We start from the raw sequence: 13,256 nt of genomic DNA, 5'->3' as shown, positions 1-13,256 counted from the left end.
TCCATAAAACTTTACTGCGTTTCCTCTCCTGCCTCCCACGGCAGGGTGATTTCCTGGAGCCAAGCCTAGGCCCCCCACACTGGGGGTGGGGGCCCGTGCAGGAGCTGGGCTAGAAGGCGGTTCCAGCAGCCAAGAGGGCAAGGGAGCAGGGAGGCTCTGGGGAGGGGCAGGGGGAATATTTATGATTATTAATGCTGATGCTCCTTGGATTTATTATAAGGACTGACTTCTCTGCATCCCACCGTCTAAGCTGCTAGTCTGTCATTTTTGTGTGTGTGAAAGCCCCAAGAGCCTTGCCTCACCCCATGCCAACACGTAGGCAGTCTCCACACATGTTTCTTGAACTGCACCCATGGCTACACCCTTCCCCTCCTCACTGCAGTCAGGCCAGGTTAGGGCACCCGTACTGTCTCTCTTCCACGAGCGTACAGCAGTCAGCCCAGCCCAGCACCAACTCATCTCTCGCAAGCCCCCTTTCTCTCAAATAAAATGTGTAATTTTCTTCAGGGAGTTATTTTAATTTTTTCTCCATGCTGAGTAAAACTATTGGGCGAGCGGTGAAGCGTGGAGAAGCACTGGCGTCTCCAATGGGTAACGGTTAACTAAGAAAGAGGCCCTGGCGCCCACCATCACCCGCCCCAGCCTCCCTGACTGCCCAGGCCCTGCGCGTCCTCCCCTGGGGGAGGGGGGCATGCACCGCCCCAGGGGGAGAACCAGGGGCTTGGCCAGGGGTGGAGGCAATGTGGCTCAGCCCCGCTGGGCAGGGTGCACCGGCCCCACTGTGCACTGATGCCTCCTCCCCACTAGGTTTGGGCCTCTCTTTCCCTGGAGGACTCCAGTCGGCCAGACTTAGGCAGACACAGCCGTGCCTGCCAGTTTTCCACCCCCTGTTACAGTCTGCAGGCCTGTGCTCAGGCCCCAGCCTCTGCTTTAGCGGCATCAGCGACCACAACCTAGAGAGAGGCCACGGACCTACGCCTCTGCACTGGGAGTGGGTGCGGCCCAGACCCTTGCTTTCTCCCTGAGCAGAGGCTTCTGTTTCACCAGCCAGCCTCCTGGAACAATCTTCAAGTACCAGGGTTTGGCATTGCCCTGGGGGAGTGAGTGGAGGAGCTTCTGGGTCCCAGAGACCACGGAGCCTGCTTCTCCACTTTGCCCTGGAACCCACCCCCTCTGGCAGAGAGAAAGAAGGGGAAGAAGCGTGACTTACCTTCCCCGGGGAGTGGGAAGAGGGGGACACGGCCCACTCTGAGCAATTAGAGGAGAGAGGAGGAAAAAAGTAGGAGGAAAAAAATATCAACACGACCTCGAAGGCGACAGGTCCTTATGGAAATAAGTAAGTAAATAAATAAATAAATAAGGATCCACCCTCTCCCCCCTCCCCACCGTGCAAGGGGGGGTGGGGGTGGGGCAAAGGAGCAGCACAAGGGCTTTTTCGTGTAACTGAGCATTAGAGAAATACGCAAGGCTTCTATGTGAATTTAGGAGTTTGAAACTTTTGGAGGTTATTTATGTGAATGGCCCGAAGGCAAGCCCGTGAGTGGCTCTTGGGGGACCACGTGATGTCATTAAACCAAGTTTTATGGTGTAGGGAGAGCTGACAAACCCACAATATATTTACATCATATATAATCTTAACTGTCCAGCCACGCAGCTGCTGGTGAGGTTTAATGCTAGGACAGAGGGCCTGGCAGTTAGAGGGGATTACGGCGCTGGGGATGATGGTGAGAGAGGTTACATCTTCGCAAATGAATCCCAGGCGAACGCTGTAAGTTAATTTTCTCTCTCTCTGACCCTTTCTTCCATTTACCTAACCACCCCCCCCCCAATAGGAGGCAGTTCCCACTCATTAAGGGCAGGGGAAGAAGGCCTCCCTAGGCCTCCCCAGGCCGGGATGGGAGAAGAAGAGGAGAAGCCGCTGGGAGGTAGGATGGGGGAGCTTGTCTCCCCAGACCAGCCCTCCCCACCCCCAGCCCTTCAGTCCCTCCAGTTGCAAGTCAGCTGGGGTAAAGAGAGACCTGGGTTCTTTAGAGCTTTGCCAGTTCTCCCTGACCCCCTCTCCCTCCTCAGTTGGGAAGAAAGACAGCGGCAGACACAGGAATGTTTGGTGTCTGTAGGAGTGTGTAAACTCTGGGCGCAAGCGCAGAGGGCCTCTGGGGCCCTCGTTCTGGGGAGGGGCCAGTTCAGGCCTTGGCCAGTGGCCCAGAGTCCAGGCAGGGCAGGCAGCTGGGGAGGGGGGCAGGGAAAGAGGGCTTTGGGACTACTGAGCCCACAGTCTGCGACCCGAAATGGCAGAAGCATCTTTACGGTGGCGGGTGGAGCCCAGGGAGTCCCCAGACATTCTCTTTTCACCGCCAGGCCTGGGTGGACAGCTGTCTCAGGCTCCACAGTCTGGGGTCTCAGTCTGTCTGGGGCCAGTGTGGTTTCATGCCTCCCCCTCCCTCTAGCTGTTGGGGTCTTTCCTGACATCTCTAGTGCTGGCCTGAGGGAAAACTAGGCCCCGGGAGGCCTAGAGGCTCCTGCTGTGAGCGGAGTATAAATGGGCGTGGGAGTGGAGGCACTGTCTTTACTAGGCTGGCCAGGAACGTCCCCCAGCCCTGAGGAGAAACTGGCCTCTGGGGGATGGAGCCCTCAGGACCCAGTGTGGGCATGGTGCCCCGGGGCCAGTCTCAGGCTGGGACTCCCTTCAGGTTTCTAGGAAGGCGCAGCAGAGGTGTCAGGCACAGATGCACGTGTCCTCCACACCTGCAAGGGTGTACCCTCCCCATGCGTCACGGGAGCTAAGCCAGGAAAGTGACAACATAGGAACTCAGGTTCCTGAAGGGGCCAGGGATTCGAAGCAGGGAAGCAGGGCGGAAGGCGGGTCCTTAGAGGGCGAGGCGTCTGGGCTAAGGGAAAGGGGAGGGAAGCGGAGACCGTGAGCCAGAGCAGAGGGGGAGGGACTGCCTTGGGGGCCAGGGGCTCTGGGCGCCCCCTGGGTGGAGAGGTGCAGTTGGGGGACAGAAGGAGGATGCTGTTACTGTGCCTTCGCTGCTCAAGAGACTGAGGAAGAAGCAGGAGTCAAGCAGAGGCAGGGAGCCCAGGCAGACTCTGGCAGGGTGGAGGCAGACAGGGATCCAAAGACACCAAGCGGCGGTGGGCTTCAGAGCTGGAGCCCCATCCCACGCTCTTGGGGACTGTTGCCTGTGTGAGGAGTTGAAGAGCTGGCTCCCAGGTGGAGAACTCCCCAAAGCCTTCCCTCCAGGTCCTCCGTCCCTCACCACCCGCCACCCCCTCCAGCCTCCCACCCCTTTATTTTCTGGGGACGCATTAGGATCCCAGCGGACTCTTTCTGGTGACCCATTGGATAATTAACGCTCGTGTTCTCTCTTTCTTATTATGGGCCCTCCTCGACGCCTCCTCCCTACCAGTCTGATTTGGAGGGTTTCTGGAAACTTTCCATCCAAGCAGCAGGGAGATGGGAGTTTCCCTTGGTCTATAACTTGACTCTCCCCCTCCCTCCAGCCTCCCCGGTGCCTTGGGGAGTGAATCTAATGGTCTTGGATCAAGAATTTCACCAAGGCCAAAGTCCCACACCCAGGCAAGGTCGCAGCCTTCCCCCGCTCCTGGCCAGATCTCAGTCCCAGTCCCTTCAGCTCTGTACAGCAGGGTGAGTGAGTGTGTTTCTGTTTTACAGATTTACACAGCATGTCTTGGAGGGTTTCTATGACTTCCGTGTCTGTCTCCTTTTCCTGTTTCTTAGGCTCAAAAGTTCCATGTAAATATCACCCCTGCTTCCCACCCCAGTAATTGCAGATCGTCCTTCCTCTCAAATAAGTTGCCACAGTGGGGTTTTGTTTGTTTGTTTGTTTGTCTGTTGTTTGGTTTGGTTGGTTTTGTATTTTTTTGTTTCTTTGGGGGTTTTGTTTGTTTTTTGCTGTTTTGTAGGACCAATACAAAGGGAAGTAGTACAAATACAAAAGGGCTTTGAGATTCTTGGTTTTCCCACCCCCTCCCCCATGCTGGAACTTGAGGTTTCTCTGGAGTAGGGGGATGGGCAGTCCCTCAGGTGCCAAGGTGCCCCAACTAACCGGGAAAGCTTTATTTTGTTCCTAGGTCTTTAACCCTAGGAGAGGTTAAGCAACCAGTCAGAAATGCGCTAAGCAGGGTCACATGGCCTCCACCAACCAATCAGCCAAAAAGTACTGGGGTCTCAGTCTTGCCCTTCCTGGGACTCCTCTTCCTCCCTCCCCACCACCCTCTTTAGTTCCTGGGTCCTCCCTCTCTCTGATATGAAGGGGATAAGCGATGCTGAGAATATTCTAGCCTCCGCCCTCTGTCCCTGACCCAGCTCTGGGAGGACTTTGGCTTTTGTCCTCTGGTTCTAACAAAGTTGTACTTCAATCTCAATTGTACTGGAATCTGAGGTTGTGGGGGCGTTATCTGCATTATTCTCATGGTCTCCTGTGTGATCGCACCCAATTCCCTGGACTTTATAATGCAGTCTAGGTCAGGCTGTACAGGGGGTGTGGATACGAACTCCAGCCCTGATTTCAAATTCTGACTGTGATTAGTCCCTATATACTTACCTTGCACGCCTTTTCATTTGCATTCTCTTCTGATCCTCTTGGGGGCAGGTGGAGTGATTAGAAGAGACTTATCTTTCTGGAAATGCTCCAGAAGCCATTATCTTTATCAACGTGCCTCTGGCATGGTTGGGGAAGGGAGCAAAAGTGGAGACTTCTTAAAAGTTGTGTTTGGTACCTTTAGTTTGTTGAATAAACTTCAAGTCAGTTGAAAGAAGGATTCTGGAAAAGGGAATCAGCACAGAAAACCAAGACCCTTCCTCCTCCCTGCTCCCATATTAAACAGCAGGTGGATTTCAGTCCCCTTCCTTTCCATTCTTTTCACAAGATATGATGATGATGAGGATCCTTTGTCCTGGCCAGTGGCTATCAAAGGACACAGCCCCTGAAGGTGTGGGTGTTGGTGTTTGTATTTATACGTGGATCGGGTCAGAACAAGTAATAGGTGAGAAACTATTTCTGAGCAAGAGCATCTGATGGCAGAGAACGTGCATGTGTGGCAGCAGTGCTTGTGTTTGTGTCTCCTGAACGCTTGACTTTCAGGTCCAGACCCAGGCACTTCTCCCTCCACCCCCACCCCCGTCCCCCAGTCTCCAAGGCTTTGTACCCGGGTTAATCTTCTGATTGACTTCTTCTCTCCCCTCGCGTCTCCTCCTGATCTCCTGGCCCTCCTCCAGCTGACTGAGGAGCAGGAGTTCTGATGGGCTGTGCCACCCAGACCTCTAAGTCCGCCTCTGGGGGGTGTCAGGGGATAGCCCAGTTTGAGCTGGGCTTTGTCAGCATCCCCGCCAGTTTGCCTTCTGAGCAAACATTGCCTGACTTGGGGCCAGTGCCACAGGTCTGGTAGGAAGGATGAGAATGAGAAGCCAGAGGGAGGGCAGCTTTTCTCAGAAACCGTTGAGCCCCCCACTTCCCAAGTCACCTTCAATCCCGCCACTCCATTGACCTCTTTCATGAATTAGAATTAGAGCACACAAACTTATTTTTCCCTGGTAAAGGGTGTGGTAGTCTTGTCTGAGACCAATCTTCACCTCTAGTGTGGATATCTCATGCTGGAGTTTCCAGATTCCATGAAAGTAAGGAAAGAAGTGGGCGGGGGGGCGGGTTGGCTCATTCTAAGCAGGCACTGGGAAGAGAGATTTTATTGCCTTAGGCCCTCCTAATATCCAGGTCAACTTTATCTGTCTCATTGACTCTCCCTCTGTGTAATTACTTTGGGCTGAGTTTCTGAGCTGAAACATCATTGTCCTGAGCTTTAATTCTGTGCTTTCTTTTCCTGGAGAGACATGTGCGGCTCTGAGCCTCCTCCTCAGTGGGATTGGAGACCCTGGAGCCCTTAAAGGTCGAGAAGGGAGAGAATCTGGATTCAGGACCCCAAGCTAGGGCTTTTTGGCTTTTTGAGATTCAACGTAAAGAAGAGGCTAGCTGTTAGAGGGCCAAGAAAATCACATCCTTTTTATGGGGTCTTTGTAACCCAGGATGGTGTGTCTGTTCTGATACCTCCCTTCACTGCTTTGATGGGGCCCTGGGAGCCCAAGGAGTCTCGACTGAGGAACTGAGGTGATAGAGATCTCTTTGTCCTTGAGTCCTACAGAAGAACCCTGGGATCCATTTTCTTCTCCCACTCCTAGGAAGATTCACTGCATGGGGGTGGGGGTAGGAGGGAGAGGAAATTTGGGACTTAGGGAAATTGGGTTAGGTTATCCAGGACCTTGTTCAGCCTCTGATGACCAGGCCTTAGAAGCTACAATGAGAGGTTGACCAGAAGGCTTTGGGCCTGCTGGGGAGCTGGTGCAGGAAGGAGGCTACTTCTTTACACCTGACACAAGTGAAGAGAAAGTTCTGCCATGCTCTGCGGCCCCATATTGGGGATGGGGGTGGAATGTGTGGGTTCAGATCCCTGGGATCCCTTCAGCTCTGCATGTGTCACAGCTCTCAGAGAGGTAGAGGAGGCTGAGTTCTGCCTTTGAAAGATCCCCACTTCTCTCAGACCCCAACCCAGAACACCATACCTGAACACACAAAGTGTATGTATGTGTCCAAGCGTGGCATGCAAGAGGTCAGAAGCCCAGGCTGGACACAGGAAACCAGCCTTAAACTAACTTCCCAGTCCCTGTCCTGCCCCATTCTTCCCAGCAGCTCAGCCTGGAGACCATTTGTCCTCCCTTCCCCACTCATGCCCTCAAGCCCTAGGCATCTGTTGAGTTTCTTCTCTTCTGCCTCCCTGGAAAACCAAACCCCTGGAGCAGCCCCCACAGATGGTGGCAGCCAGGCTCTTGGTGACCTTTAGTGTCCTGTTGGCCTGTTGAGTTGTAGGGGGTTGGAAGGCAGTGTGGGACTACGAGGCCAGATCCTTATCTGGTCAAATCTGCTCTTCAGGCCGAAACTCCAAATATCTTAGGGCTGCTTCTCTGCTCAGATAGTGGAGAAAATTCTTGTCTAGTAAATACTTCTTTCAGAAGCCAACTTTCTGGCTGGATAGCCCAGTGTGTGTGTGTGTGTGTGTGTGTGTGTGTGTGTGTGTGTGTGTGTGTGTGTGTGTGTGTGTGTGTGTGTGTGAGAGAGAGAGAGAGAGAGAGAGAGAGAGAGAGAGAGAGAGAATGAAGCAAGTAAGGGTCAGGTCCCTCATTTTAGATTGCGTCTCTCCCCCTCCTCTGGGTGGAGGATGGGGGCGTGGGCTGAGGTTTTATTGAGGGTGCTTTTCCTGTTGGGAGTAGAGATGGGGTCATAAAGCCCAGAGGAGGCTGTTTTGATCTGGTGGCTTCTCAGGAAGTAGCATTTGAGCTTTTGCTTTGTAAATCACTCTCCCCCAAAGCTGGCCAACTAGATTGGATTGCACTTCCCCAAGCCCACCTGGGGCCCTTCTTACCTCCCTTTCCCCAGTAAACCAAAGCTGAAAAATCAAAGGAAGTCCAGCCCCCACCCCCCAAATCCTCTGCCTCCAATAAGAAAAGGGCTCATTGGTTATTTTTCCCCCTTAAAACTCCAGATTTAAGAATCATGCCATCTTTCATTTTCTTTTGACCATGCAGAACTTGGTTTCCCCCAACCCCTCAGTTAAGAAGAACTAACATGGAAGGCATTCAGTTTCTGAACCTGATGGTAGATTCCATGACTCCTGGGGGCTCTACTCTCTTCTGGGGCCTCTACTCTCTTCTGGGGCCTCTGTCTCCCTGTGATGCCTTTTCTGAACCCCAAACCCCTTCTTGACAGGGTGGGACTTCAGGTGTGTAAGAGAGAGTTCATGAAGAGTGGGGATGGGTGTGTAGCATATAGATGACCCCATCTAGCAATGTATGAATGGAGGAAACTCTCTGCAGTCAGTGACTAGGTTTTATGTAATTAAGATGGGTGTGTATGGAAGCCTGCAGCCTTCTCACATTTCTCTCTAACCAAGCTGTCAAACACACACACACACACACACACACACACACACACACACACACAATCATATTTTACCTAAATGGCTCCATTTTGTAATGTTCATGAGCCTTCCCCTCCTAAAGACACCTCAACTTCCCATGGGTCCCTCCCCCAGCTTTGGGCTAGGGAGCTAAAGGGAAAAGAAGTAAAGAGTCCTCTACCTCTGTCTCATTTCTGGCTACATCAAGTCAGGACGCTTTTCGGCCCAGGTGTCAGGGCTCCTGTCCATTGCCAGAGAGATGCCCCATGTGCTGGACGTGAGGCCATAGAGTATATGAGTTCCTGGACCCTCTTAGCACTTACTTGCACAGGCTTCAGTTTACTCTCCTTTCTTTCCCAGAGAAGTCTGGGCTGGGGCATCCCAAACCCATGAGCATCAGAGAATCTCCCTCATTCCTGACTTGATGCAAATACACGTGTCTTTATAGAGAGCTGAGCAATCCCATGGCTGTATGTGCGAAAATGTATTTATAGGTTGCTCTGTGTATAACAGGATGTATGTTTTACATCTCTCTCTACTCCACATTTAAATGCAGATTTATAGATCTTTAGATTTATAGATCCACAGTGAACATAACAGTCCTCTGTCAAATTCCTGTGTGCACATTACCAATCTCTCTATAGTGTTGGATGTATAGGCTGGGATGTATTGGTACAGCTCTCCCTAAATATCTGGATGAATATTTGGTGAGTTTTTCCCTCAATTGGAAAGAACTCTACGTGTGTTGTTCAATCTCTATTTTGAAAATTTTATCTAGATTCATGCAGACGTCTCAACTCATAAAATAGTTACATAGTGAAACTACATATTTGGAGGTCTTTATAGTCTTTGCAGTTTTGCTGCAAACTTAAATATTTGAAAGTATATTTAGTGATGGTTCCATAATGCATGTATTTATGTGTAGGGTCATGGATCTCCCTCTAGAAGAATTTAAACTTATTGCATTCTCTGTCTCTATCTCTGTGTCAATAAAGACACCAGGTGAGTAGGGATAGGGAACAAATATCTTCCGGCTGTTTTGCTTATTCAAGGGAGTGATTCTGTTGCTATCTCCAAGGCTCCCTCCAAATAGAGTCCAAATGAGTTATCTGCCCCCTTAAAACCCGCTCTAGAGACCACAGCCCTCTCCCGGCTGGCCCTGTGACCTGAAATCCCAGCCCAGGCTCCCCAACCTGCAGTACCTCCCAAGACAGCCATTAAGAAGAGAGAAGGGAAGACTCCTCTAGCTCCGCTCCTCTTGGCTCCCAGGGTGGAGAGGCTGACGGAGGCATGTCTTCCCCCACCCCAACTGGGCCTTTGAAATTTGGGGAAAAGAGCCTTCAAGTCCCCCACTATTTGTATAGGGTGCCCACATGGTGCCAGGGTCCCTGCCTGACCCATAGATGCCCCCTCCCCAGTTGTTCTCGGTGCCCAGGGCCCAATTAAGCGGCCGCCTCACTCCCAGCAGCCGAGCTCTTATCGGCCTGGATTGATGCCTCCGCGGCTCCTGTATATCATTTCCAAGATTTTTTCTGTCCAACTCCTCGGCTCCTTTGGCTTCTGCGGCTTTGACTAATGATTGCTACAGATGCCAACGTCTCCAGAATCCTAATAGCCAGGCAGACGGACTCTTATTTACCCGGCAACATTGCTGCGGGTGGGGGGGGGGGCGGTGAGAGGGGCTGGGGAAGCAGGGGATGGGTGTTGCAGGTCGGGGGTGGAGGACAGGGAGACGGCTGTGACCAACTCAAGTTTCCCTGAACTTCTTCCCCAGGGAGAAAGACATTCCCAGCTCCCTCCTCTCCCTGAGGGAAAAACAGAATCATAAAATAGTGCTCATAGTAACTCATAGCTTGCCTCGTTGGAAAGGATCAGAGGATGAACAGGACATGGGAGAATCATCAGAGAAGTGTTTATTAGTTGTAAATAGATGAGAGGTTAAGCGGGAGACCAGCGGTTTAGGGAGGGAAAAAGAGGGGTGTTTTTTTTTTCCTTCCGGAAAAGAGAAAGGGAAAGTCAGCCACGGTGACTGACTGAAGGGGCTCTTTTTAATAATTCCACGTCTTCCCCGTCCTCTCCCCACCCCAAATCTAGTCTTCCAGTCCGTGGAAATGCCTCCCCTCCTTCCCTTCCTTCGCCTCACCTTCGGTCCCTGCCGGGAGGGGGTGGCCGGCGTGTTGCTGGACCCGGGTGCCCGCGGCCACCTCCCAGAGGCTGCTCCGGTGCCCGCCGGGGCGACGGGGCCTCTGTCTGGGGCTGGGGAGCAAAATCAGACCCAACGGGCAACGGAGGGCCGGGGGCCTCCGGCGCTGCGGTCCCGCTCGCGCCGAGTGGTGGAAAGTTGCGGCCGAATCCGCTCCTCCCGGTGCTTCTGGGCCGCCGGCCGGGCCCGGGTCTTTGGGGGAAGCGGCTGGAGGTCCCCGCCGAGCCTGGAGCCGGGCATCGTGCTTCCTCGGGTCTCGATCCAGACCTTCCCATACATACTCCCCTCATTCGGGTGAAGAGAAAACACAAAAACGCGGAGCAACCCGGCTCCGAGCCCAGGCATGGAGTGCTAACTCCAACACGGAACATTTTTCTATCAGAGAATAATGGAGCACAAAATAACTCAGCAAGGCGGATGGGCAGGAGCGCAGTGGGAGAGCCCGCGCGGTGGGGCGGCTGCAGAGCGGGCCGCGGCGCACAGCCGAGAGGACCATTTCGTTGGAGTGTAGGGCGAGGCCGCAGCCCGGACCCGGACCCGGACTCAGCCACCCGAGAGGGCCAGCCTCTAAATTACAGCCCGTCAGGAGGACTCGGCAATGCAAAAAAGGGAGCCGAAAGATTTAAACGGTCGGAGGCAGAGGCGTCCCGACGCGGCCAAAGCGAAAATCAATCACGTAATTAAAACCGGGAGAGGGCCAGGCCCGAGCCTGCGGGTCCCGGGTTCGGAGGAGGCGGCCAAGGTGCGGGCCGAGGCGGGCGAGCGGCCGGGGATGGGGCTCGCCCGCCGCGGCCAGAGCGCGGAGGGGCTGCGGGGAAGTTTATAACAGATCGCTATTGATTCCCGCTTGGCTGGGAAGAGCAGGCTGTGTGTCCTCTTCCAGGCCGGATCCTGAAGCCGCCCGATGGGCCCTTCCCGGGCTCCCCCATTTTTAGGGGGTTGTGGCGTGTGGTGAGAGGCTGCTCCCCAGATCCCAGTGGTGTCCCGATCTGTCCAGGCAAGTCTGTCTGAGAGCGCAGGTGGCACCAATACGTTGCCTCTGGGTTTAAGAGGATAGAGGGAGGTTGCACCCTAGTTTCAGGCACTTACATGTTCCCCTCGGTCTGGGTTCCCCCAACCCAGGAATCAAGGCTTGCCTTTGGAATGACTCTCATCTAGAGATGGAAGCTTGGAAGGTGGGCTTGGAAGGAGGTAGGTGGGCTTATTAAGTGGAAACTTGGGCCTGAGCTAACTGGACCCTTTTGGGCAGGGAAGGAGAAGGAACAGTTCCTGGAGGAAAAAAAATAAGGCAGTCAGGGAGCTCTGTTTGTGGGCGAATGATGTTGTTATTCTTGAGGTTAGTGATGGGTCAGCCTGGAGAGAACCAGCTCTCCACAGCCTTTTCTCCGAGGCTTCTTTGGAGAAGTCACCGCCTCTCCACCACGGCTGTGGTTGGGGAGAGTAAAATGAAGACCTCTCCTCCCTTTCCCTGCCCTCTCCTCTCCCACTTGTTAAGAACTCCAGAAAAAAAGGGGCAATCTTATAAAATCTTCATCTCCCCCCCAATCATTTTCCTCTGCTCTCTCTTTGGGCATTGGGCTTTTGCCGGGCGCCCTTCTTATGAAGTTCAGCAAGCAGTTACCGGGGCCAAGTCCCCATGAATTGTTTCTGACCCTGGAGGAGACCCCAGGATTCTCTTGCCTGCTCCATAGAATTCTCCCTCTATCCTTAGGTTTTCCCAGTCTCTGCCTTCCTTGGTCCTGGGTGCCTGATCCCGTGGGTCTCTGGCAGCTCAGAGGCCAAGAACAGATTAGAGCATCTTGAGATGCCTTCATCAACTCCCAAAAGGGATACCACCTTCCTATCGGCTTCTTAATTCTGGGAGCACCAGGTCAGGGAGCCCTCCATAAACTACCCTAAGCCAGCCTAATTTCTAGATCTTTCAAAACCACATTTAGAGTGCTTTAAAAGTAAAAGTTCTTTACCCCCTCTAACAGGAAAGTTCAGGTTACAATTCTCCAGCAGTGCAAGCTTCCTGCAGCCCTAAGTCATAATTTTCAACAACAACAAAAATAAGAAGAATTAAAGCTTGCATCAAAGGGAGAAAGGGACACCCCAGCCCAAATTTAAGGGGATACAATCCAGCAGCCTTGGACGAGAGTAGGGGCGGGGGTCAGCGAGGCCAGGATGAGCCAGAAAGGGGGTGGGGAACCCAACCTCTAACTAACTATTTCTCCAGCATAAAAATGAAACATCAAATTCGTTAGCCCAGGGCCTTCATTTTTCCCCTTCCACATTATAACTAGTTATTGAACTCGCTGGAAGATCTAAAGGCCATTTGCGAAGAGACAAATTTCAATGGAGTTTCCCCATCAATAACCCCATGGCAGTGACCTATTGGAACAAGTCAAACACCCGAGGTGAAATGCAGGTCACTCTGTCTAACCAATATTAAAATGCGGCCACTTTTTAAAAAGCCACTTTAAACGAGATTTGAGGAAAATTGAATTCCAAGGAAGGCAAAGCAAGGAGGGGCAAATCCGCGAGAGGACCTTGCCTATGGTCTCTGAACAAACAAGAGAAATTCATCTTTAATATTTTAAAGGGGGGCAAATTAACATTCCATGATTGCTTTTTTTTTTTTGAGACTATAAGCGATTCCAGGAGGAAAAAAAAAAGGTTGAGTATTTTCTGGTGACACGTCTGGGTTATTAAAATCATTTTAGACCAATTCATTACTTTTACTGACAAGAGATTTAAGAAAAAAATCAATTAAGCATTTGCATATTCTTTTGCATACATTAGCCTTGCCTGCTGGCATTAGAAAGGGACAAAACACATACGTATATACATATACACACACAAGGGGGAAAATGGGAGCCTTGCTTTAGTTTGGGGTTTTCAGGTTGCTCGGAGAAAAAATAAAAATGAAATAAATGACTTGATTTTATACCATCTAAAAGTCAATCTATTTGAGGAAGAGGAAAGAGACGTTGCAATTTTTAATCTCTAAAACAACAACAAAAACCACATATGCACGCGCGCATCCACACACACACACACACACACACACACACACACACATCCTGCACTTTTGAGAGTAGCG

General features: G+C 52.1%; 1 protein-coding gene across 4 annotated transcripts in view; it reads left to right on the top strand.

Annotated features, from left to right (window-relative positions):
- The window catches only part of HOXC4 (homeobox C4), a 60,504-nt gene that overhangs the window by 41,251 nt on the left and 5,997 nt on the right, over nt 1-13,256 (top strand). Inside the window, exon 1 of one of the 4 annotated variants that reach the window (XM_057701364.1) lies at nt 1,299-1,336. The exons of 1 other annotated variant lie outside the window; for it this stretch is intronic. The gene's annotated coding sequence lies outside the window, so the exon portion shown is untranslated. Of the gene's footprint in view, nt 1-1,298; nt 1,337-1,727; nt 1,769-9,676; nt 11,363-13,256 lie in introns of those variants that run through there. 2 more of the 4 variants (XM_057701365.1, XM_057701362.1) reach the window with 2 other exon arrangements.

This window comes from Hippopotamus amphibius, chromosome 12 (genome assembly GCF_030028045.1).
Source record: "Hippopotamus amphibius kiboko isolate mHipAmp2 chromosome 12, mHipAmp2.hap2, whole genome shotgun sequence".
In the NCBI taxonomy this organism is placed as follows: Eukaryota; Metazoa; Chordata; class Mammalia; order Artiodactyla; family Hippopotamidae; genus Hippopotamus; species Hippopotamus amphibius.
This window is presented reverse-complemented; position numbering and strand designations above follow the sequence as displayed.